This window comes from Aphis gossypii, chromosome 3, assembly GCF_020184175.1.
Source record: "Aphis gossypii isolate Hap1 chromosome 3, ASM2018417v2, whole genome shotgun sequence".
Taxonomy (NCBI): domain Eukaryota; kingdom Metazoa; phylum Arthropoda; class Insecta; order Hemiptera; family Aphididae; genus Aphis; species Aphis gossypii.
In genome coordinates this window covers 45,802,278-45,828,496 of record NC_065532.1, presented here as the reverse complement: position 1 = coordinate 45,828,496, position 26,219 = coordinate 45,802,278, and the positions used below count along the sequence as shown (strand labels likewise).

The window sequence follows — 26,219 nt, the reverse complement described above, 5'->3', positions numbered from 1 at the left end:
GCACATTTAGTGATAGAAAACAGATTTCAAATGCGTAACATTGAGAATGTTATTTTTCGATTTTATCAATAGTTTGTAAGCTTTAAGAAAAACTTACCAGCTGTTGAAAAATATTGAACTTTTTTGAAAAAAATATAAGACTTGACGTTTAACCTAAAGTCCTTTTCCAAGTAGTTTTTCAACACGATGATTTTTTTATTGATTTAAAATTAATAATTCTAACAACCGATTATTTTAAATAATTAAATAAAATTATTAAGAACTTTTAGAGTACTTATGCACCATAATTATAATTGAGATATTATGATTGTACTATAAGACGTATAGAAATAAATAAAAAAATAGCGTTTAATATTATTTTAATATAAAAATAAATAAATAATACCTATAATTAAGATATACAACTTAAAAGTTAAATTTAATACATTACTGTTTTGAAAATTCTGAAAAATTAGTTGGTATAATGGTAGGTTGATTTAATTTTTATGAAAAATAGGCCTATTGCATTTATTATATTATTAGTATAATTTAATTTTTATAATACTATTTTCTTATCATCGTATATTATTGTTTTTAACATTTAAGTTAACACTATATGACCAATGACCATAGACAGTGTGATTGGGTTTATGATATAAATAAAAAATAATTTAAAATTAATCTACATAGTTTAAAAATACCATTATGTACAGTCCACTTTCGATAATTCAAAGTTGGCGGAACATTTGAAAAATTTCGAATTACCAAGACTTAAGTAAAAAAAATTGTTATTTTATTATTGTACGTACAATATAATTATATATATGTACAATATAATATTATATATACATTATACATTGTACATAGTATAGTATAGTATAGTATATTATATTATTAACTAAGAAATTATAAGAAATATATTTGGTAAATATACTACGAATTACCGAACGTGAAACGGATGAAACTTCAAATTGTCCCGTGTTAGTGGCCAGTTTTACCAAAATGTAATTCGAATTATTGCGTGCACTTAAATTAATGGTTTTAATTCGAATTACCGCGAGATTTTAAAAGGGGCGACCATTTACTTCGAATTACCGAATATTTCGAATTTTCAAAGGTTTGAATTATCTGCAAGAGTTGACTGTATTACAATTCATTACAAATGTCAAAATTTAGGTATGTTTTTAAATTATAAGAAAATAGTTACTTAGTATTCGCTATTTATCGTTAAAATATATAATTTCGTCCAAATTATAAAAAATAATCATGTTTTTAGATTTTTTGATACTAGTACGAACTAACTACTAATGAGGATCATTAGCTTGAAACCATAGTTATAACAATTGAAGATTATGCATTTATTTTACCACAAAATACTTTGTAGTCACTGAGATAGATAAGAATATACTGGAGCGCGGACTCGCCTATGCTCGTATGTTACGAAAAACGGGCCGACGTATTTTTCGTTACCCCCACTCCTGTATGGCAAGAAATTGAACTACCATACCAATAACATTGAAAGACTACACATTTTAACTTGACACAACTTTGGGATAAATGGTCATATTACGTTAACTTTGGTATCAAAATTTTTGTTTTTATGTGTACTTCAAACTTGTATTTACAAAAAATTAAAATAAAAACTTTGAACATTTTTATTTATTTTTGTAATAACTCAGGTTTTTTGAGTGGGAATCTAGATATTAAAATTAGGGTTTTAATTGAATACTAATTTATATTTTATTAGATTTTCTAATAGTATTCTAATATTTCTAATAGTTAGCCTGCACAACATCAGAAAACAATGCCTTTATTATGATAATTATTTTTATTTATTTCAATTATTTGAAATTTTTTACCACCTTTAAACATTTTTTAAAATTATATACAAATAACATCTATTTTATTTTATGTTATTTTTATTATGATTTCTCTCTTATAGATACTTCAAATGTATATTTTATACCTATAGTTTAAAATATTTGGTGTATTATTTTATTAAATATTATTATGATAGAAAAGTATATACAAATTATTAAACGAATATTTTATATAATATATATTATAAATAATAAAATACCTATTTCAAAAAAAGTGTTACATAATTAAATTGATGTAAAGGTACATTATAAAATTAAAAAAAAATGTATTTAGTTGGTACTGGGCTTTTTTTTCCAAGATTCATTATAAATAATATAAATTATAATATGGTATCGCGTGACGAGTATTTTACTATGTATACTACAGCGTGGACAATTTTGTTTTTAATAAAAATGTTGTTCAGAGTTTTTATTTTTTGTAAATATAAGTTTGAAGTACACATAAAAACAAAAATTTTGATACCAAAGTTCACGTAATACGACCATTTATCCCAGAGTTGTGTCAAGTTAAAATGTGTAGTCTTTCAATGTTATTGGTATGGAAGTTCAATTTCTTGCCATACAGGAGTGGGGGTAACGAAAAATACGTCGGCCCGTTTTTACATCACAGTCCGCGCTCCAGTATATTCTTATCTATCTCAGTGTTTGTAGTTAGTAAATGTTCGTGATTTTGATAAAAAAAAAAAAAAAAAGGATGCATATATTTTTAATATTTGTATACAGATATAAGAATTAATAACCACTTGTTTAGAATCTTGCATAAAATTTTCAAGAATTTTTACCCACTAAATAATTAAGAAAGTTTAACTATGTATAAAAAATTATAATACTATTATTATGTAAATTTCAAGTTTCTAGATATTACGTGGATAATTTTTTAGTTTATACTTTTTAAATTGGATATAATTTAACATAGTGGAATGGCGGGTTTTTTCGGAATTTTCTCGTAACTAGCTCATTATACTTAAATATAATAATTTTGATTCATTAGTGTGTTATATATAAATTGTCTGTTATACTTTAGGACATAATTAAATTAGTTCATAAAAAAGGGTGGATAATTAGGTAACATTAGGAGCACACTCTGCTATACAGTAGATGTCGAGTACGGAGTAGATCATACGTAGTTTGAATTCAATGGTGCGATGAATTTTAAATAATTTACAAAAAACAAACATTTTCTTTTAAACCTATCTGGTTTTTATTTACTACTGTTAAAACAACTGTTTTTCACAATTTGATCTCTGCGAACTGCAAAGCAATATAAAACGTGAGAACTTTTTAATCTACGTATTTAATATTATATGATACCAATTTATGATTTCTTCTACCCGAAAAAATATATATACTAGATGATAAGCTAAAAAAAAAAAATCGTTTTATAGTAAAACAAATATTAAGCTTTCTTATTTCGTTCAACGGCTATATTTATCAATACATTTTCAAATCACAACTCTCGTTTGGTTGAATAAATTTCAAATGAATATTATGTAGAATTTATACATCATAGATAATCCAAAAACCATCATAACAGTTTTTCCAATGCCTTATTAAAAAAAATAATAATAATAATTTTATAAATAAGTACTTAGTTCCACAATACTTAACATAGCTAATCTATCAAGCTATACCATAACGGAATACGATAATAGTGCATAAAAAAGTAGTTTTTATTCCTTTTGACGAATTATAGGAATCTGTGAATGACATCACTCATTTGTGGACAAATAGAATCATACACATTTATACGTACCTACATAACAAATGTAAATGGAATAAATGAATTTAAGTTAATGTGTGTGTAGCAAATAAAATTAAAATATCTGTTGCCATCTGTGGTGGCAGTTATATGTACTGTCATTACGTATTCAACGGGTGTTCGTTATTCTCCTACCAAATAATTACCATAAATATATATTTTAATCAAACATTTAAATTATTTTATACGTATTCTAAACGAATTATAATTATCATACAAATAATTAAATAAAAAGTTTATAATATATATATTTTTGCAAGTTCGAATTAATATAGTAAATAAATAATACGTATATTTAATCTGTAAAAATTATCGGTTAAAAATTATTTTATATCATAACTCGATAATAATAAATTAGTGACATTGAATTATAAACAGTAATACAAATCATTTACACAGCACTTTTGTCTTGTATTTTATTTAGAATGTAAAAATGATTAAATAATTAAAAAAATACTTACACAAGACAGAAATTAATTACATTAACTGTTGGAAAAACAATATAAGATATTAAAATTAATAAACATTTTGCTTTGAACAGAACTTTTTTAAACGTGCTCTATTAATATAATATGTAAAAATAATTATTCAGTCGTATTATAAAAAAACATCCCAAAAATGTCTTCATTCAATGCAAAATTAGTTATAACCACAAGCCGTCGACGGCTTATGATGACATCGCGTGTAGAGTTCCCTCGCGTGGAAAAAAATATAATCAGAAAAACCAAAAAAGACGGTTTATTATTTGATTACTCCGTTGGGATAAAGTTATTTGAAAAAGAAATAAAATATAGTAAAATAAAAACTCGTTACATCATAATGTACAAGAATATTTCATTTATATTCTAAAATCTGAATTTATTTGATCATCCGCGAGGGACATTAAAACAAGTTATTTTGTGTTTAAGTTCAATATACCTAACAGTTCAATCAAACATTTAAAATTTTTAAAATATATTATTCGTGGAAACTCGGAATTTCGAAATAATAATTTATACACACAATGACATTTTTAAACGCAATTTTTTTTTTTTATCAAAAATCAATTCAACCTATTAATAAAAAAAAAAAAAAATATTTCAACATCAATATAAATATACTTATTAATATAGACTGACAGACGTATTCGATTAGAATAATTTTTCGTATACAATAATGATTTATCATCGAGTTAACATTTAACACATACTGTACAGCAGGATGGTTTTAATTACTTTATCCCTATTATTTTATCGAAAATTAAAAAAAAAGTTGTGTACGAGGCACCATATGTTTTGTATGAATGAATAAAATTAAAATGTTGACAACATTTAAACGAAAAATATTGATTTTAACTGTTTTATTGTTATTCAAAAAAATATTATTTGAAGTGACTTGAAACTTTTTGACATTTCGTATTGAAATTTAAAAAATATTTAAATATAAATGTTAAGCTACATAATATGCGATATATCATGGACATATTCACGTCGTTTACTATGGTTCTACATCGGTAATAATATACTAAATAATATTAATCATAAAATTATATAATAACGTTTATTTAAAAATAAAATATATTTAGAAATATAAGCATTATTACAGTAGGTAACTTACAGCTGCCCGATGACAAGATAAACATAAACTCAACATATTTTAATTAGCAAATTATCATAGAACAGAGCTCCTTCCTTGTTTACATCAATTTTATACGAAAATATTAATTATTATTCCTTTACGTGAATGCTTGTCATTGAGTTTTAATTTTTTTTATTATTATTATTATTTTAATTATTATTTATTAATCACCTTAGCTCGGCCATCCAGCACTTTGACAAAAAACAATAACTGAAAGGTACCTACATACAATAATAGATTTTCATCACATATATACCTACTTATATAAAATACATTTTTACCATGAGAAAATATGTTTAAACATAATGATAACTGCAGATAAAGATTATGATTAATAACATTAACGAATAATATAGGTCTGACACTTTGATCAATACCAGACACAATTTTTTGGTAAATGACAATAAAAATGATCTCATAATAATTTATAATGAATTATCTCATCCACTCTATTATAAAACTGCTGCAGTTGTATAATGTATATATTATTAATAATTATCATAATGTCGATTCGTTTAATCTTTGGGAAAAATAAAACGATAATATTTAGGTAACATTGTTACCTGCAGGTTCTATTATTATTTTAATCGATTAATCGCATTGGTTGACGTGTCCGATTGATGTATTACTAAACCAAAATATCAACTACCACCTATATGAAACGTGATAATTAATTTCGGAGCTTTGTGTGTGAACTGTACGCGCGTACCTACCATTTTTGTTAATGACCCACAGAGTAGGTAATAAATAATGATAATATTTCGTACATGGTATGCAGTAAAAACGGCGATAAGCCACCGAATTGCAATAAATACCGAGGTCGATAACGTTATATTAGAGGGTTGTACCTGCTGCAGTATCCGCGTGAAATATTTTACAGCGGGCCGACCAATATAGTGGCGGACAACGATAGTAAGTAATTCGTTATTAGAAACGGCAAGTTCTAGCATTTGTATATTTCTATATATTGGTAGATCTAAAAATGTCCTGAGTAAGATAAAATCGTTATTTGGGAGCTGGTTGGGTATACTTTGGCATCTCTATTTTTCCCGCGTTTATTGGCCCCTGCCATAAAATTTATAAACGCACCGTTGGTGATGGCGAACGCATAATATAAAAGTTAAAATATATTATTATAGAAAACTCTATAATTCGAATAATATATTATGTATAGAAGTAATATTTATTTATTATTTATATATGTATATAATCGGTATGCATGGCAAAAGCTATTTTCAACTTCCCACTTTACACTTTCATTAATTAATTAAAACACTAAATAAATAACCTATAACCCTTCAACTCCATATATGCGCCACACATACATAAAATAAATTATTTATTTACTATAAAGTAGAAAAAGTTTTAAAAAAATTGCTTTACTTAAATTTGGCACCTCATTTAAAAAAAATATTTAAATCGCGTAACTAATATAAACTCATTTCACAGATCGCTGCAGAAATTGTATATATGATATCTTGCTTGTTTAGAATTGTAATCGCTATTTTTAGGTATATTCTAATGCTATTGAAATGGAATCAATTACATTTTATTAATTTTCGTTTTTTTGTCTACTGATCAATACATTCAAAATTAGAATTTTAATTATTGGACTTCTATAGAACGAATTGCCATGTATATATTTAAATAAATTTAAGATAATACTGCACACGAAACGGTGTAGGTTAGGTTAGTCTACAAGCAGTAGTTGTTGAATTCACCGCCTGCAAATGAATATTATTCAATATTATTATGCGCAGCAGTGCACGTAAAATTCGCGGAATTGTTCGTACGAGATAATTCGCATTGGATCTAACAGTTTATCCGGAAATGTCTGTAAGTTCCGGTCGGTTCAAAGACGTCCATATAATGTGGACCACGTGTGTTTCCTGCACGACGGTTAAACATCGGTCAAACGAGATACAAATATTGAATATTATATATGAAAGAAAATTTAACGGCAGAGATACGCAGTTTTCCGCGAGTGTGTACGTGTATGTGTGCGTGTAAGTCTAGAATCTAGATGAACAACGAACAATTCTAACAATAAGTTTGAAAGCCGATTTGAAGAGAAAAAGGGACAAACATGAATACGAGGATTTATGTAATATATATATATATATTATACGCGTATAATATGTGTGTGCACAATTGTAGTTGGATAAAAGGATACTTTTAATCGAACGAAAATAATACAATATATATAGGATAAAATCGTCAAACGTATGATATATGTATAATATATATATTTATATCGATCCGGCGTCGTACAATGTGTATGGAGGATAATCAACGCGTTTTCAGAACACGGAGAAGACGTAATAGTTCTTGCGGTTGTGCACAATATATACCACATAAAATATATTTTGATATATACGCATAAGAATGTAACTCAAATACGGCACTGAAGCCCGAAGGAAACCCTCTCTCTGACGACTGAGATTTTACACACGACTATCGCAATGTTCTATATCGTATTATTGTTGCATCAACCGACTTATTCAAACGACAATATTGTTTCAAGTCGCATTGTGCCGCTGCACGTCTCGCGACACTAGTCGCGTGCTCAAAGTCCGTTATACCTTCGTCGGTGGTTCTTAACCGGTGTTCCGAGGACTTAGTTTAAGTGTTCCGACGAAATTTTAAAATCAGTGAAAAAATCTTATTTAGTATTTCTATTTTCGTTCTCTTAATATTTTTTAACTTTTAAAACCAAACACAATGATATGAGTAAGACGTTTTACTAACATATTTGCAAACTGTTTTATGCTATACGTTTATTGTTTAATAATATATTAAACAATCAAAAAATTAATATAATTACTGTTTTATTTTACGGCTGTGTTCCGCGAAAACCTCATAAAATTATAAGTGTTCCGTCATTCAAAAAACGTTAAGAACCACTGACTTACGTCAACATCTGTGTTAACACTGTTTAAGTCGTCAACTTTCGATGGTAATGTACCTCCTATTAGATATGGTCATATAGACAGAGCTCCACTTAGGGGGGGGGGGCTTCAGTTACGAGGGTCTTCGTATTATATTAATTTGGCTTTATTAAATGATTTTTACCACTCGACGACAGAAGTAAAGGTTCTATAAAGAACCGTAAACACCAATAATAATCTTCATACGTTTATATTATATACTATGTTTCGTGTGAAATGTGTGTATAAAATTGTATTAGTCAGTTCGGTATTTTTATACTATACAAGGCGCGAGAGTGCTCTCGTAATATTACAGTAAATTTCGTTTATTGCATACGACAATGCTAGTGTAATATGATTGGTGTATATAAGAGCTTACATGATCCAATAAAAAGAAAAAATGCAGTGACACTTTATTTTGCCTGTATTTTGCTTATTCACTCAATTTAGTCGGTGCACATGCAGTGAAATATTGTTGGAAGCGATAAACTTTTTTTTATATTTATTCAAAAATTGTATGCATTATTTGTAGCTGTAGCACATAGATGAAATTTACTATGGGTGTGTATTAATTTATCAGATTAGGTTAAAAACCTATAGTAATTCTCTAAGAAAAAAAATTTGATTAATTTTTGTGAATGATAATTATTTTATTATAGTAATATATAGTATATTATTTTAGTTATGATATTTATTTTTTGTTGTAATACAACACTATACTTTTTATTTATATCAATCAACATTAAATAATTACTTATAGACGTATGGAATAATTTTGTCATAATCTTAAAAAAAAAATAATTAATATAGAAAGTAAACTAGCATAAACTAAATTTATAATTTAAGTTAAGGGCCCATCAAACGATTAACCCCGGAACATAAAATTCTTAAGTAAAGCTTTGAATACAGACGAGTAACCATAGATGTTATGTATTCAATAAAGGGTAGTGAATTTAAATATTAGTCCAATGATTTTATATCTAGGTTAATATCTTAAATATGTTTAAACTAGTTATGTAAAAAGTAAATTGTATTCGTATTATAGATATTTTGTAATTGAATACTAATTATTGATTAAATATGTTTTAAATTATAATGACTCTTGCTATGGACTTATATAAAATATAAATTTAAAAAAGTATATTAAAATTTCGAAAGTATAGAAAATAAAAAATACCATGTAGTAGTACAGCAGGAACTTTTTAATGATAAACTTAACTTCACAGATTTCAAATACAACGATGACAAATAATACGTAGGTAAGGTTACAGAATATTATTATTGTAGAATGCATTAGATTTTTTTGAAGATAAAAAAAAATATAACGAGTAAAATGTTTTGATATTGATTTCCTATTATATCAACGTCTGACACAGTATTTTCGATAAAATATTTTAAAAAAAAAAAATAATAATGCGTGAACAGGCATTTTTAGCTTTTGGAAAGTACTCCTCTACAACTTTATAATAAATTACTATCAATGTTACTATGATGTGTTACAAGAAATAATCGATAAATAACAAAAAGAAAAATTTAAAAAAAAATAAGAAACGTATGTTAAAATGTTATTTAATTAGAATTAAGCTAATTATCAGTATATTATAAGATGAGCAATGTATATATATATATTATTCAACGATAACGTAAGGCTAACCAAACCACTAATATCAATAATTATTATTAATAGTCATAATAATTTTATGATTTTGGAAAATCATATTAAATATTTAATAGAATTCGTAATTGAAAATGCGAAAAACAATATGATAAAAATGTATAGGTAACACAATATAGGTGGGATGTAATAAAAATAAATGTGTTTATTGGCATTAATATTCAATTTAATTATCAAGCTGTAACTTTTACGTCAAATTTATCGTATCAAAATTATAATCATATTAAGCATCTTTGAGAATATAATTTTTATTAATTGACTATTAATGAATAAATTTAGCCACAATATTATACTAAAAGCAGCATTTTTTTTTTTAACTAAAATTTATATTTAGAACATTTTATCTTGTGTCAGTTTTCTCTAACGAAAGCAAATTGGTTTCACAAACAATAGATTTAAGCCACGAAACATACAGTAGGTATAATATAAAATAATTTTCAGTACGTTATAACAATTAATTTAATGCAGTATTTTTGTAAGGCTAGCTGCAGAAATATTAAACTTAGATGAAAACATTGAAAACCTGTACCTATTTTTAGTATATTAAAAAAATTATAAACATTATTAAAGCTAACTTGTATGAAGAGCCAATTAGATATTCAGTATAATTCTTTAGTCCTCAGATACTCGGTCAGCACAGTAGATGTAAGTTAAATTAGTTGTGTTCGTAATTTGGAGCCAAACATAAATTGCGTAAGTTATTTTATAGTGTTACACACTTAAAAACCAAAAGTAAAAAGCTCAGAATCATTAAAATTAAATTTTTATTTGTTACATTTTTTCATACTATGATTATAAAGTGAATATATAATCACTCAAAACATACATTATAAACTATTAAATTTATTAAGTACAAATATATAATTTTTTTGACGTTGATGTACTTAACTTAAAATTCAAACAAGTAGTTTTTTAGTAATTCAAATATTTGGTTTTACAAAAATATAAAATAATTAGAATTTTAAGATGTATCATTTATTTTACTTAAACTATTTTCATAAATTATATACATTGATAGATTAATATAAATTATACATATACTGAAATATTCTAATTAACATACCTTTTAAATTTTTTCAAACATATTATTATGGACTTAATAGCATACATAAGTGATGTATTTAATATATATATCTGCTTTTCGAAAAAAAAATAGATTTGTGTACAATACTTAAATATTTTCGTTTTGAGTTTTTATTGTACACAAATTTCTTGAAGCATATACAAAGGTTTTAAATAAATAACTAACTACTTTAAGTTCAATCTAAGATTTTAATAAAACCTCTTATTATCATAAAAATTAAACGTATTATATTTTATAATAACGTACTTCAATTAATAAAATTACAAGATAAACTACACTCTGTGTAAAAAATATTATCGATGTTATATTATGATTTTTGTCTGGAAATAATTCAAAGGGAATATCAACATTTGTTACATGATACCTTCCTATAATAATTATATATGTCAATAATTTGGAAATAATTTAAAACTAATGTTTCACTTATTGTTTTTTATAATATTTATCATAGGCTCGTGCAAAATCTTTCATAGTTATTTACGTAAAGTTGTTACAATTATTATTGAAAGCTTTTGTATTTTCATGTAACAAACACATCTTTTATATTATAAATTACCATTTTATAGTTAGAGTAAATTTATATAACTAAGTAATGTAACTCAAGCAAAAGATAATTTTAACACGTGTAGGTACTTATTAAATAATGTAGGACGAAGATTTATGTATATAATTTTCTCTATTTTTTTTTCTTATTAAATTAGTACATTGCATTCTCATATAATACTAAAATACAAAATTTAGAAAAACCAACACAAGTTTGTTATTTTATATTGTTCAAATATTTGATTATAAGTTTTCAATTTTATTAATCGTTTGAAAATTATTAATAATTTTACATAAGCGGATTAAATCAATTGTTTGACCTCTTTGTACGAATGGATTATCTAGTAGGTATATATTGTGCAATATATACATGCACACATTAATGTGTAAAGCGACGATATGATGTATAGGTAGAAGCTTTTGAAGACGAATAGAAGGTCAGAACAATAGGGCTGAGAGACAACCTTTTCCATCTACTTGACAGTCACGGAATTTCGACGGTGACTATCAATTACATAAGGAATTATATTAAATACGAATAAATACTAAATTTAATCAATAATATTGATAATCCTTCTATCTAAATTGTATTATTCATATGTTCCATATACCACGAACAGTTTAATTTATTGTTGTAACTATTGTTAGATTATCTTTAATCTCTAAATAAATATGTATTGTTTTATACATAATATAATACGTAATAATATAATATAAATTTATTTTAATTGTATAACTACAGTGTACATATTAATTACATGAAAAAAGTTATAATTAAATAGAATTGAAAAATTAAAAGCACATTATAAACATTACAATTTACAGAAAATCTTGTCATCTTGATAATTGTTTCTTTTTAGAAAAAAATGTAATTTTTTCTTATAATTATGCTTTTAAATTACTTAAATATTAAAAAACAATAATTTTAGATTCTGAACAAAGTGATGAATATATTGATTTAACAATTTTTGTTGTGTGTGTACAGCATAACTTGTCAAAATAATGGTTCAATTTCAAATTTCTGGAGTGGTTTCCGATGTCAAAGTGAATATCCTTAATATCCTTGGTGCATTATAAAGGTCAAGAGTAAATATTTTTCCAACAGTTTTCAAAAAAATCGAGAAAAACAAAAAAATGAACAGAGACGGAAAAACAGGAACTTTTACGCAAAACCAGTTTTCGACCAAATCGATTTTTTGATTTAGTTGTTACTCAAAAACTGATCACTGTAAATACTTGAAATTTTTACCCACAAGTTTATATCACCACTATCTATACACGGTTAAACTTTAAAAATATTTTGACTTTTTTTAGCTATTTATAGACAACTGAAATTTTTGATTTTTCTGAAAAATTTTATTTGAAGTGTCGATAAAAAAATGTTGGATGCCCAAAAATACTTTAAAACTTAGTATAAGGTTCCTTATAAATTGTTTTTATTGTAGTTAAAAAAAAAATTAAAAATCGTTAGTCACAATTTTTTTATAAGCGTTTATAGTTCAAATTTTTATGAAATTTATATAATATAATAATATTATTTATTTATTTATTCACTTTTATCATTCTTACACTCAGAAAATTTATTATATAATAATATTATAAGGTCGTTAAATGAATAACAATAATAATGATTATAAAATAACAACTTTGGGGATGGCATTATGTGGGTCTTCGCACCATACGCCAATCAACGCGCCGAAGACCTACTATACTGCTTTTCTATTGGTTATTATTATTATTGGATTCGTTTTAATCTATCACAACTACTCAAGTCTTAAGATTAAGTTCGTCAGTCGTAGTTCGAACGCAGTGATCTATACTTCAAACCCCGCAGGACCGTTCAAAGCACCGAACCGTTGTCACATCTCATATACGTCGACAATAATAATTGATTTGTCGTCGATTCTATACAGTACATACACATTCAAAGATGGGCTGTGGGCGACTGCTTAACTATAGGTACGCTTTTAACAATTATTTTAATATATTATAATATAATATAATACGTATACGACGAAATTCTAATTTTACAAGAGAGACACAAAATTTATTTTATTCCCTTTTCGAAATAATTTAAATAAAGATACACTTACTGTGACTATAAGAACACGTAGATATATGTTTCGTTTTCACAACAAATAGTGTGTTTATATGTTTTGCTTTTATAGTATAGATTATTCGAAAATTGTAAGCCGTAGATAATTGAAATTTTCACCAGTTGTTTAGATTGGCATTTTTTACAGAATTTAATTTTAAAAATATTTCGCTTATTTTAACGCTGTTTATAGGCATTTGAAATATTCGTTTTTGTTTAGTTTTTTTTTTTATAAATATCAACAAAAAAATTTTGACGAGTGAAAATACTTGAAAATTTAATACAAAGTACCTCATAAGTTAGTCTTATAGGGATTCAAAAATTATAAGAATACACAGGTATAATTTTTTTTTTTGGCATTTGAAGTTCAAATATTCAAAATTATCAATTCTGATTAGAGCTCATTTAAACTACTACTATTAACACATTCATTTTTTTTTGACAGTATTTGTTGGTTTTTCTTTGGGGAAATTACTACTAAACTAACAACTGAGAAAAAAATAGAAATAGTTAATAATATAAATAGTACTATTAGACTAAATTTTCTGTTAAAACAGAGGTTACAAAAAACTGATTGGGTATTTTTTCTATTTAAAAAAAATCTTTTTAGAAAAAAACTTTTCCACTGTAGATTTTCCGGAAATATATTGATACTGTTGAAAAAAAATTCATAATACAGCATATACTCCATCTAATACACCTGTACAAACACTTAATATAATAAGTATTTGATTTTCTAATAACTAAATATAACAAATAAGAGAAAAATATATCATAACATCTTAAATTTTTTTACTTATTATTAAACTATCACTAAACTATTCATTTATAATATGATTAACATATTTATAAATAATTTATTTATTTACATTTATAATCATTATTTTTTTTTTATAATAAACTTATTCAAATTCTAATTTTTGAAATACCAATATATTTTTATTTAGTTATTTCAAATTTAATCATTTTTATATTTCGGTTGCATCTGAATATTTATTCGCAGAAATAATAACAAACCCAAGTTTATTTTACCTTTTACCTTGTTTTGTATTTTATAAAAACATAAATCGATAAGCAACCAAATATTTGTGTAAAACCTATTAGATACTAATTAACATGTTTATTATATATTTTACACATATGACATTATTATATAATTTATGCACAAGATTTAATTATTGAATAATTTTTCGGTATTATTCAATTATTTGATTTGATATAACAATTTATACAGAGTACAGACTCTGACTTCAGAGTATATTATACTCTTGTAAAAATTGGTCAAAAAATCTTGATAAAAAGTCATAACTCTATAGTAATATAGACCCATAATCGAATAGGTATAATAAAACATTATTTATGTTTATGCCGTTTTTGTAAGTATTTATTGTTCTATGCAAAATTGTCATATTTACTATACATATGTAATATATATGACGTGTGTGTGTATATTTTTTGTTATTATCATATTGAATTTTTTAGATTCTGAACGGAGTGAAGAATGTATTGATTTTACAATGATGTATGTTTTTTTTTTTGTTTTTTTTTTTTTTTGTGTCTGTGTACAGCATAACTAGTCGAAATAATGCTCCAATTTCAAACTATGGGGGTGGTTTCCGATGTAAAATTGAATATCCTTGGTGCATTATAGAGGTAAAAAGTTAACATTTTCCAACAGTTTTCAAAAAAATCGAGAAAAACAAAAAAAAAATTACGGAAAAACGGGAATTTTTACGCAAAACCAGTTTTCGACCAAATCAATTTTTTTTTATGGTTATAATTCAAAAACTAATCACTGAAAATACTTGAAATTTTCACAAACTGTTAATGTCAGTGGTATCTATATATAGTTAAATTTTCAAAAAATTTTGACTTTTTTTGAGTTATTTATAGACCACTGAAATTTTCGATTTTTTTTGAGAAATTTTTTTTAAAGTGTCAATAAAAAATGTTTGGATGACCAAAAAGTTTTGAAAATTTAATACAAGGTTCCTTATGAGTTGTTTTTATTGTAGCTAAAAAAAATTAAAAATCGTTAGTCACAATTTTTTTTTATAAGCGTTTTTAGTTCAAATTTTTACGAAATCTGTCGAAAACGCGAAAATTTGCAAGTAATTTTGAAGTTGAAAAATCATAAAATTTTTTTCTTTTATAACTAAGTTTTGAAAATTTGGTACAAGGTTCTCCATAAATTTTTCTTCAAATATCTGTAAAAAAAACTCTACCGGATTCAGACAAAATATTTTTATGAGTGTTTGAAATTTAAATTTTTACAAAACCGCGTTAAATAACGGTTTAGCCTCAAACGATTTTTGATATTTGTTATTATTCAAAAAGTATAAGTCGTAGATTCTTGAAAATTTTACCAGTTATTTAGATTGGCATTTTCTTTACATGATTTAATTTTCAAAATATTTTGAGTTTTTTTAAGCTATTTATAGACAACTGAAATTTTCAACTTTTCTGAAAAATTTTTTTTGAAGTGTCGATAAAATTTTTTTGGCCCTATCAAAATATTTGTAAATTTTATACAAAGTTCCTCATATGTTATTCTTATAGTGATTAAAAAATTATAAGAATACATAGGCACAATTTTTTTTTATTAGCATTTGAAGTTCAAATTTTGACAAAAATTCGTCAAAATCATGAATATTTGCAAATTATTTTGTAGTTCAAAATTCATAAAATTGTTTGTATTTATATCTAACGTTAAAAAATTCAACACTAAGTTTTCCATAAGTTTTGCTTCAAAAAGCTATAGAGAAAATTTTAAGAGTCATTATAGGAAAAATGTTTTTAGCGTTTGAGTTTTAAATTTTTATGAAATCGGAATATATGTTTCAAAATAGAATATATGACAATATTTAATTATAATATATTATAGACTGACAAATCATCTCCGTTCAGAATCGTTTTTCGTATACAATGATACTTATCATTGCATTCAAATTTAATCTACCCTAGTCCGAGGTCCACCCCACCCCCTAATGTACAGCAGAGCGGTACCCACTTGCCGACTTTTTTATTACTTTAAACCTTATTATTATTATTAAATTGTTTATTATAATTATTGACCGTTGACCGTTGAACTGTGTCACCGACGTCCAATCGCTGATAATGCAGGTATAAAATACCATGCGACCTATCATTGAACATTTAGTCTTTCATCTGAGTCGTAACAAGATACACCTGGACAGACTTTTGTGATTCAAGTGAGAGACCTCCCGTCACCAAACTCAACGAATAGTCAGTTAGGTGATCTGTAGTACAATAATCTGGATTTTTCTAGCATTCCAAAGTTTTTCAGACTGTTCAACCATTGATTAAGTATGCATAATTTTAAAATTAATCAATAGTTCTCCTATGAACCGAACAGTGCGTCCCCTCACCATATCATCGCGGACTTTTTATCGCGTGTTGCTCGTGTATAATAATATTCTGCACTTTTTTGACTATTAAATGTTAGTTTTAATTCTTTGTTTTTTTTTTTTTTTTAATTTATTTAATAATGTAATTTTTACAACAATACAAAATATGCTCTTTTTCGCCTTATTTAGCGCACCTTTAGGTATCGAAGTTTTTGAATACAATTCATATTTATGAATTTACTGATTATAATATTAATTATTATCTCCCATCTCCATAATTTAAAATAGATATATTGTATAATCTTAACTGTGGACAGTTGTAGTAAATACCTTAAGAAATCACCCTGTTTTAATTCTGTGTGTTTTCCATCTTTTATAACTAAATACAATATTCAAACTGCGGATTATTTTGAATCTAGAACAAGATACGTTCAAACGCCCACTACACGTCAATGCACCAAAATTGCCTATCTATCGCGCCGGTCAACAATTACAAAATATTATGAAGAATAATAAATTATAACCAATCATCGTTTAATATAGATAACCTGCTTACACTGAAATTGAGCATTTTAGACTCGCTAGTAATAATGGATTTTTTTATAGGTATATACATTATATTTTATATTAAAATTGTATTAATTTAAAATTATTTCACTAAATTTTAGATCGATATTTCGCATCGCTTGTCATCATCCCGAAACTGCCATCGAGTACAATATTATACGAATAAACCAAATGTGCACTGCGACGTACCACAACACAGTACCTATATGTATTTTAATAATGCATAATGAGTTGTATCTGGTCGTGTGACCGACCCATCGTCAACAACTTTGAGAACATTATAATATTATCGTCATAGAGTATAACGTCACCAGTGACCACTCATTACTGCGATCGAATGCTCAACAGACACATTAAAGTGATCTGTATACCGTCAACAATGTATAAAATACATATTAAATGGTAATATATATTGCGACGTGTATATCTATATGTATAACGTATTTATTTTAGCATAATATAATAGTGTACCGTTATAGTGAATCGGCGTCAACGCTTTACTGTGTGTTACAATATTACACTGTAATTATTTATCACCTATGCGATGTTTCCGAACCTAAACGTCGCTTTACTATGTCATTATATTATATTGTTTATTATCTGGATTGTATTGGAAAGCATAGGCGTTTGCTCGAAACCGCACAACTGTTCTAAGAAATCATCGAGAGCGAACTAGGTGGCGGATTAAAGCAGCTACATCGGCACTAGTTGACAAATTAATAAATAATTAATATTGATTACTACTATAACCATAATATAAATTTTACCTATACAATGTATTGTTCTGATTGGAAATCGTAATCAATGATAAATTACGATGGATTAATCAAACTGAAACAAAAAGTAATGATAAAAGAAAATGTCCTGAACACGGGTATTTCTACAAAACAATATGAGGGCATATGCTGAATGGCGTCTCGATTATTTTTTTTTTTCAAAACATTTCATTACACTTCTTCTAAGTTCTCAAAGTTTAATACAAACTTCCTGAGAAAGTTTTTTAAAAAAAAAAATTAGAAAATGTGTTTTTTTTATTAAAATTTTGATGTCATTAACTTTCATATTATACATATAAAAAATTACCAGAACTCATTAGTGTTTGAAAAGCATTGGTGGTTTCTGTATCAAACCACTGCAACTACTTTATGATATAAATTATAAATTATATAATAATATTATTAAAGTAATGAATTAATAAAAATTATTTTTATTTTTATGAAATGTTAAAAATTAGGTTTCATCTTATAATAAGAAAAATACTACATAATCGTGTCATTTAGATTTGAAAAAGAACAGTTTAAAATGCTTTGTAGCTCGTGTGCAATCAGTGTAATCACTTGGAACATTTATTATAATACAATTTATTTCGAATCCATCGCAAAGGTATATACTATTGTTCCCACCAATATTTTCAATAAATAATATAAAATTAATAATTATATCAAATTATAGACATCCTAACTAATTCAAAAATACTAAAGGGTACTATTTGCATAAATCAATAACAAATTAAACCATGAATATTCAACAAAAAGAACACGACTAAAAATTGATCGGTATATAATAATATAATGATAACAGACTTATAATATATTTTAAAGCATGACTACTAGTAGCATTATTTTTGATTAAAAAAAAATATGTTATAGGTACCGGATAACCAACAACGCCAATTGACAGTGGTTACGATTAAAGTTTTGAGGTGTTCATGAATACAGATAATTTGTAAGCTTTGCAATCCCTCGCTGCTTATTATTTTTTAACTCAAATATTAAATATCAAATATAATTATTTGATGATGATAATATAATAAATTGTTTATTTCTGTATGAATATATCAAATGATTTTTTTATGATATTTTATTTGCAGGAAACCTAATTTAAAAAGCAGAAATGTAGAATAATTTATAAAGCTATTATTATAATTTTCGATTCAATTAAGTCATTACAATATGATTGTTTATTATTTTACATTCAATTAATAATAATTTTATTCGAGTAGTATTCTGGTTGACAACTAAAAATAATATTTGTTTGATCGTTAAAAGTAATATTATTATACAAAGTGTACAAGGTGAAAAAACATAAGATGTTTTCTTATAAGATGGAACCACAATCACCACATATATTTAATACACCTATTACGTAACCATTTACACTAATAACAACTTATACGTAATAAACATCGTCTAAGACCACAGAGATGTCTCAGTAAACTAATATTTAATGGAAAAAAATAATATTGTTTTTGTTCATCTCAAATGTTCGTTGTTGAACCTTTGAATCGTTCGAGTCGAATATACAGGTATATGCGCGTGCTCCTGAAGTAGTCCTGATTATATGTTTTTCAGTTGTATATAAATGTTTGTTTTAATAAAATAATGTTACAAGTCTCAAAAACTATTTCGATAATGTAATAAAAAGCGGTTTTCACTTGTCAATTATTAGACAGCTGACAATTTTTTCTACGCATGTTTGGTGGTCTGATCTCGAAACGTATAACTTCATTTAATTTAATGGGATTTAGACTAATGTGAGTTTAAACTATTATTTTCTTATATTGGTAACTCGCGTGCCTATTTTTGATACATTGAATCTTTTAGCAAAAAAAAAAAAAAAAAAAAATACAAATATTATTTTATTTGACTTCACATTCACTTATAGAATAATCAAACAGTTTGAAACGCGTGTTTTCAGAACTGTCAAATAAAAATAAAATTACTTTTGTTCGAAAAATGAGATGCCCTTCATAAATAATACGACAAAGTTTTAATTTCATAACAAAAAAAAAGTCCTTGAGAAATTTCTATGACATTATTAAATATTATACTGTTTTAGGTTGTACGCGAATGTGAATTTAGTGTCTTACAAACGAAAAGACAATTGTGAATTTTCGACGATGCGTTCGCCTGGTTTTCCGCGATGATGATGGATCTTGGAAAAGCGTCGGAGGTGTGCCGAATTACAGCAGGTCGAGTAGTACAGAAATATATACAAGTGAATATATTATTGTGCGCGCGTGTACTAAATAAATACGCACACGCACACACACACACAAAATATGTATTATATTAGAGACGACGCCGACGGTGTTGAGACTGCCATATAATAGTATTAAATACGACTATTTTGGGGGGGTACATATAATATATTAGCGCCGCTGAGGAAACACCCGAGAAACGTGATATACTCGATGATTAGGAATTGTAATTTATTCGTTGCAGCTACGTATAATATATATTATATCGGTAATGAAACACTCGAAGTTTGACATCGTAGCTACACATCCTTTTACAGTACCAAATATTGTACACATTACGTCTTTTATATAACAACTAACCGCTATCTAAAACCGCTACGACTACAGATAACTGAAGACTTAATTCGCTCCGTTTCGCGCTCTCTCTCTCTCACGTCGCGTTTCTTTCTCTAGGAGTTTATACACTGGTCTCACTCGCCCCTATATATCATATTATCATTATTATTATTATTATTATTATAAACTCGCGTATTTCTCGTTTGCAGTTTAAAACTTCAAACACGTAGGTACAGGTATTATAATACGCGTGTGTACGACGTGAACGCCCAAATGCTAACTACGTGATGAACCGTTAACGTCTAAACGAAGTATATAAGACGACTGTGGCAAAAAGCTGTCGCGCGTCTTGGAAATCGTCTCGTTAACCAACGTGTCTCGCGATGGGCGTAAGTCAAAAAGTCGACCTAAACAAGTACATTTGTAGTATATAATATGATATCACTGTGACGAATGCTCTCGTCGACGCACACAATGTATGCATGACGACCATATGACGTGCGGGTAGACAGCGGCGAAGAAGGATAACTCGAGCGGCGGCGGCGGCAGCTTGAGTGAGCGTTTTACAAACAAATTTCTGAGAATTACGATTTCGGTGGAAGAAATAATACTATGGAAACACTGACTACGACAAATCGTCAAGGTGATCACGGTGGTGTGGGTAAGTACGAATAAGTTCTCAAAATAATTCACTTACAGTCTTATAACGAAACAATTACATAGGTATAGTGTTATATTCATTATAATATTTGCTTTTTGTATTTTTACTAACGCAGTAGCATATTTATTATTTTTATAAAATCACAGTAAGACTAGGAGATCGGAGACATCACAATAGGCATCACGTCCATAGGCGTGCGCACGGGATGTGCAGCTGCACATCGCCACATCCTGCAAAAATGTGTGTCTACTTTAAATTTTTTATGAATAATAGTTTAATTATTTAGAACTGTTTAATGAGAGTAGGTTAGTATATGTAAATTAATAATTTTTTTTTATTTTATACAATACCTACCTGTCAATAGTAATATTAAATTTACATCTACCTAATATTCTTTATTTTCATTATCAATAAAGCAGCGTCTAAAAAATTTAAATTTATCATAAACTAATTATTATAATATAGATAAGTACATATTATTTATCTAACTGAATTGTAGTAGGTCAAGTAACCCATTTAAAACAATTCTGCACGCCCTGTGAAAAATTCCTGCGCACGCCTATGAATGTCATATTATTAGATAATTACTAACAGATTTGAAAATTCGAGAAATCGTGGTATGGGGACGTTGAACGAAATTTCGTGTTTTATGTTTCGATACCGTCACCGTTTTCTTATTAATCACTATATTAACGCGAAGACTGTCATGGCCATACGTCGTATTTTTTTCTAGTAATAGTTTCTTTAACATTTTTATCCGTGAACTCTTTTTTGTGTCCACTTTTATCGAGGAACCACTACGTTTTTTTTTTTAAACTTTAGCTATTTTTATTTATAGTTTTCAACAACAAGTTATTACAGTTCGATAATTATAACCCCTGTACTATGTTGCAATAGCCTTAAAGCGTAAAACGTTTTTCCCCGCTAACCACAACTAATCTTTATTTTTTTTTTAAAGTAATTTTCTCGAAAAATTTAAGAAAAAAAAGTGCTCGAATTTCGTGGAATCCTAAAGTGATCTTCGCGGAACCCCAGGGTTCCGCAGAACACGGTTTAAGAAACGCTGAGTTAGGCGCTTATAATATAAAAAAAAAATTATGCTTTGTAGTACATTCGTTTCTCATTGACTGTTGTATTTTCAGTCTATTGAACAGTCAACAGTCTTCCTACGGTCATAAATTAAACGACAAGCTCCCGGTTCAAGCGTAGGTACCTATCCAATAATAAATATATATATATATATATGTAGGCGACCTGAAACCGACTAGACGGTTTGTTGCGTTTCAGTTTTATAAAATATGTATACGGATATATCAAATGGTCCTATTTTTCTATAGAATAAATTATCATTTATTACGCGAAGTGATGTTCTTTTTTTTTTCCTTCCGAAATATTTTAGTAACACACTCGCGCCCCCGTCAGAATAATATAATCATTATATACTCTCGGTATACGCTCTGCGCGAAAACGTACGAAAATTCTTGTACTCTATATTATATATACGACCGTTGTACGCATTATAAATTGTAATTTATCTAAGCCGATGTGTGTTGTTTTTATGTTATATATTATTTATATACAACAATATAATATATATACGCTTGTACGACAAAAAACACGACGGTTTCTCACGCACTGCGATCGCTTTCATATTATCGACCATCGGCAGTCTCGTCGCGGTGTGCGTATAACGACCGTCAGATAAACTTGCTTTACCCGACTTCGGGCTTAATATATATGTGTGTCATGGCCTAGCTAGGTGTATGTACGAGCGTACAAAACGTGATTTTCCCATTTCGTGACAACCAGAAAACGCGCGCGGATGTTTTTTTTTTCCGACGATTTCCGAGAATCCTCTTTTGTGAAGCACGCGATGATGAACGACGCGTAAACGTTTTTCGAAATTATTTCCGTGCCGGGTAGATAGGTATTTGCGGGTTTGTCAATCTCGCATCACCCCCTATTTGTATAGAAATATAGGTTGACAACCCGTGACAGTGAAAAACATAACTCAGTGGAAAATTGTTCGACTCGCGCGATTCGCAATTATATTATATATATATATGAATATCAAATCCTTATATAGAGTGTATTTAGAGGTAGGTCGAAAGATATTACACGATACATTATATTATATTATAATATATATTATGCGCTCGCGTGCTATTATTAATTTGACGAAACGATTAAAACGATGTGTGCTATGCGTGATGGGTTACTGGCTGTGTATAGGCCGGTATTCTTGATCTCGTTTTCGATATTTTTTCACTAAAAAAAAAGGTCCGGCACGGATAGAAATAACTTTGAATTCATGCCGATGACTTATAGAAATACTTCTAAAAGGTCGAAAGGTATCGATACGATTTATAACGCTTTCGACGACTTTTAAAGTTTTCGTTATTTGCGGTATTATTTATTGAACGCGAGGAATTCGCTTGCATATTTTATTTTACAACTGCAATCCTGAAATACTTTAGTCGCACTACATTATTATAATAATAATAATACTATAGGTGCCTGCTCGGCGCGTAAGCGTTTAAATATTATTCCGCGTTCGACGACGAACCCCTCTCTTTTGGACGGCGATAAAAATATATATTTGTAATAATAATTAAACGGGTACCTGCGCGTGGTATAGGTTAACCTATAGCATTTAATATGTGTGTATACGACCATTCGGTCTAAACATTATTATTTACTATTTATTTCACGCGTATTATACCCTGCGATCCGTTTAAATAATTTTGAATGCGAATCGTACACCGATCATTATTATTATTATTATTGACCGAATCGTGATAATTACGTTATAATCGTATAATATTACTGCGCGTCGTTGTCTGTGCTCGTAAATAATTTAGGTAGGTACCTAAGCACTAGATTGTGCGTTGTGTAGGATTTTTTTTTTATTTCGTCCGAAACGATTGTGCCATCACGGTTAACGATTTAATGGAAAAACTGTGTAAGTATATTATTATTATGTATAAGCTGCAAAACGAGATTTTTTTTCCGGTCGTCGAGTGTAAAACCGAAAGATTCGAAACGCGTTTGGAACTAAACTTTACGTATGATTTAAAGTGTAAACACGGCGCCACGTCGTTAAATTCCTCAGTAGGTGTTTACGCGTATATATTATAATATAATAATGCCATAAACCGCGAGCAACGAAAACTAAACCCGATATAGTTTTAGTTGTTCGCTCGTACCTGTTACAATGATAATAATAATTTTGTCGTCACATAATCCTTTGTGTTTAACATTAATTATTACCAACATGCCTATATAATATTATATACGATTACACGTCATTACATAATATGTACAACACAATTACGTTTACTCGTAGTTTGTGCACTTATGTGCGACAACAATTTAGTTTTGAAGTTTTTTCCCGTATACGTCATATATACGACAGTTATAATGTCATTGAAATACTCTGTGTGTGGTATTAACCGAACAGACTAAAATTTAACAACAATAATAATATTATATTATAATTAATTTTAATCATACACGGGATTTCATGACTAATGTTTCTGGAGTTTGAAACGTCGATTCGTTCAAAACAAGCAATAATATACATTTCGACGATTTATTTTAAAATATAAATTAACATGATAAGCATAGGTACTTTAATAAACGCAATATATTATGTAATATGTATGTTACATAAATCTTACGTATTTGCAAACTTTTTTTGACCCTTTGAATTACATATATTATTTTTACTCGATATAAATGTATGTCGTTAATATAAACGAAAATTGTTTAATATTATTTTTAAGGAATTTAAAACGTGTTAACGTCGTGATTTTGATATTATAGGCAAATACACGTTATTTATTATTAACACGCGTTATCGTACTACACTCGCCATAATTTTTAAAAATTTCTGGCGAACGCATTTAATGCATATTATGCTTCTGAAGTCGAACAACATGAAGTTTATATTAAGTAGGTATATTTACTAAAATCTAAAATTGTTTTAAGCTTATGCGAACTATTCATAGACATCTTTATTAGTTTTTATAATATTATGACATGTGACTATCATATACATTATACAGTATACACTCTATAACAGGCGTGTCCAAACTTTTTTTGGTCACGATCTAATGAAAATATACTTCACCTTTGAGGATCGGTTTCCATAGAACATTTTTCTTATTATTGAATTACTAAAATTATTAAGAAACATAATTGTATAAAGTGTATATAAACGTGGAGCGTGACCCTTTTTTTCTCTCGTCAACAGTTTCACATTTCAACTCGGTAACTACTATTGACGGAATACCGATAACTTCTATCGTTTTATAACTCATTTATGGATCATATGGTCAATTATACGTCCTTTTAATTCTAGGTTGATCTTCCGTCGAAAACAAACAATCAAAGGTGCAGTCAGCCTGCTAACAATACTAGATGACTTTTGAAGTAGGTAGGTACCTATCGGTTCTTCCATATCACTAAAAATTAAAAAAAAATTATACTAACTCTTAGTTAACAATTTTAATCCCGGTACCTATAACAATCAAACTTAAACATTTTAAGATAATTAAAATTTGCCATCCCTAACATACATGCGTTTAAATCTAAAAACTTAAATACTACCGATACAAACATGCTTTACCATATGACTTCTTAAAATATTATCAAATACTTTCTTAAACATAAAAAGTTAGACTTGGAACTTTTTACAATATTTTAGGGGACTGCAAGACTGCCGTATCATGAGACATGGTGATAAA

General features: G+C 27.3%; 1 long non-coding RNA gene across 1 annotated transcript; it reads left to right on the top strand.

The window, feature by feature from the left end:
* Positions 1–17,538: 17,538 nt before the first annotated feature.
* LOC114124574 (uncharacterized) lies at positions 17,539–19,423 on the top strand. The gene is made up of 4 exons (XR_003592453.2): positions 17,539–17,896; positions 18,729–18,877; positions 18,947–19,050; positions 19,144–19,423. It is a non-coding gene; the product is annotated as an uncharacterized LOC114124574 (long non-coding RNA).
* The last annotated feature ends 6,796 nt before the right edge of the window (positions 19,424–26,219 follow it).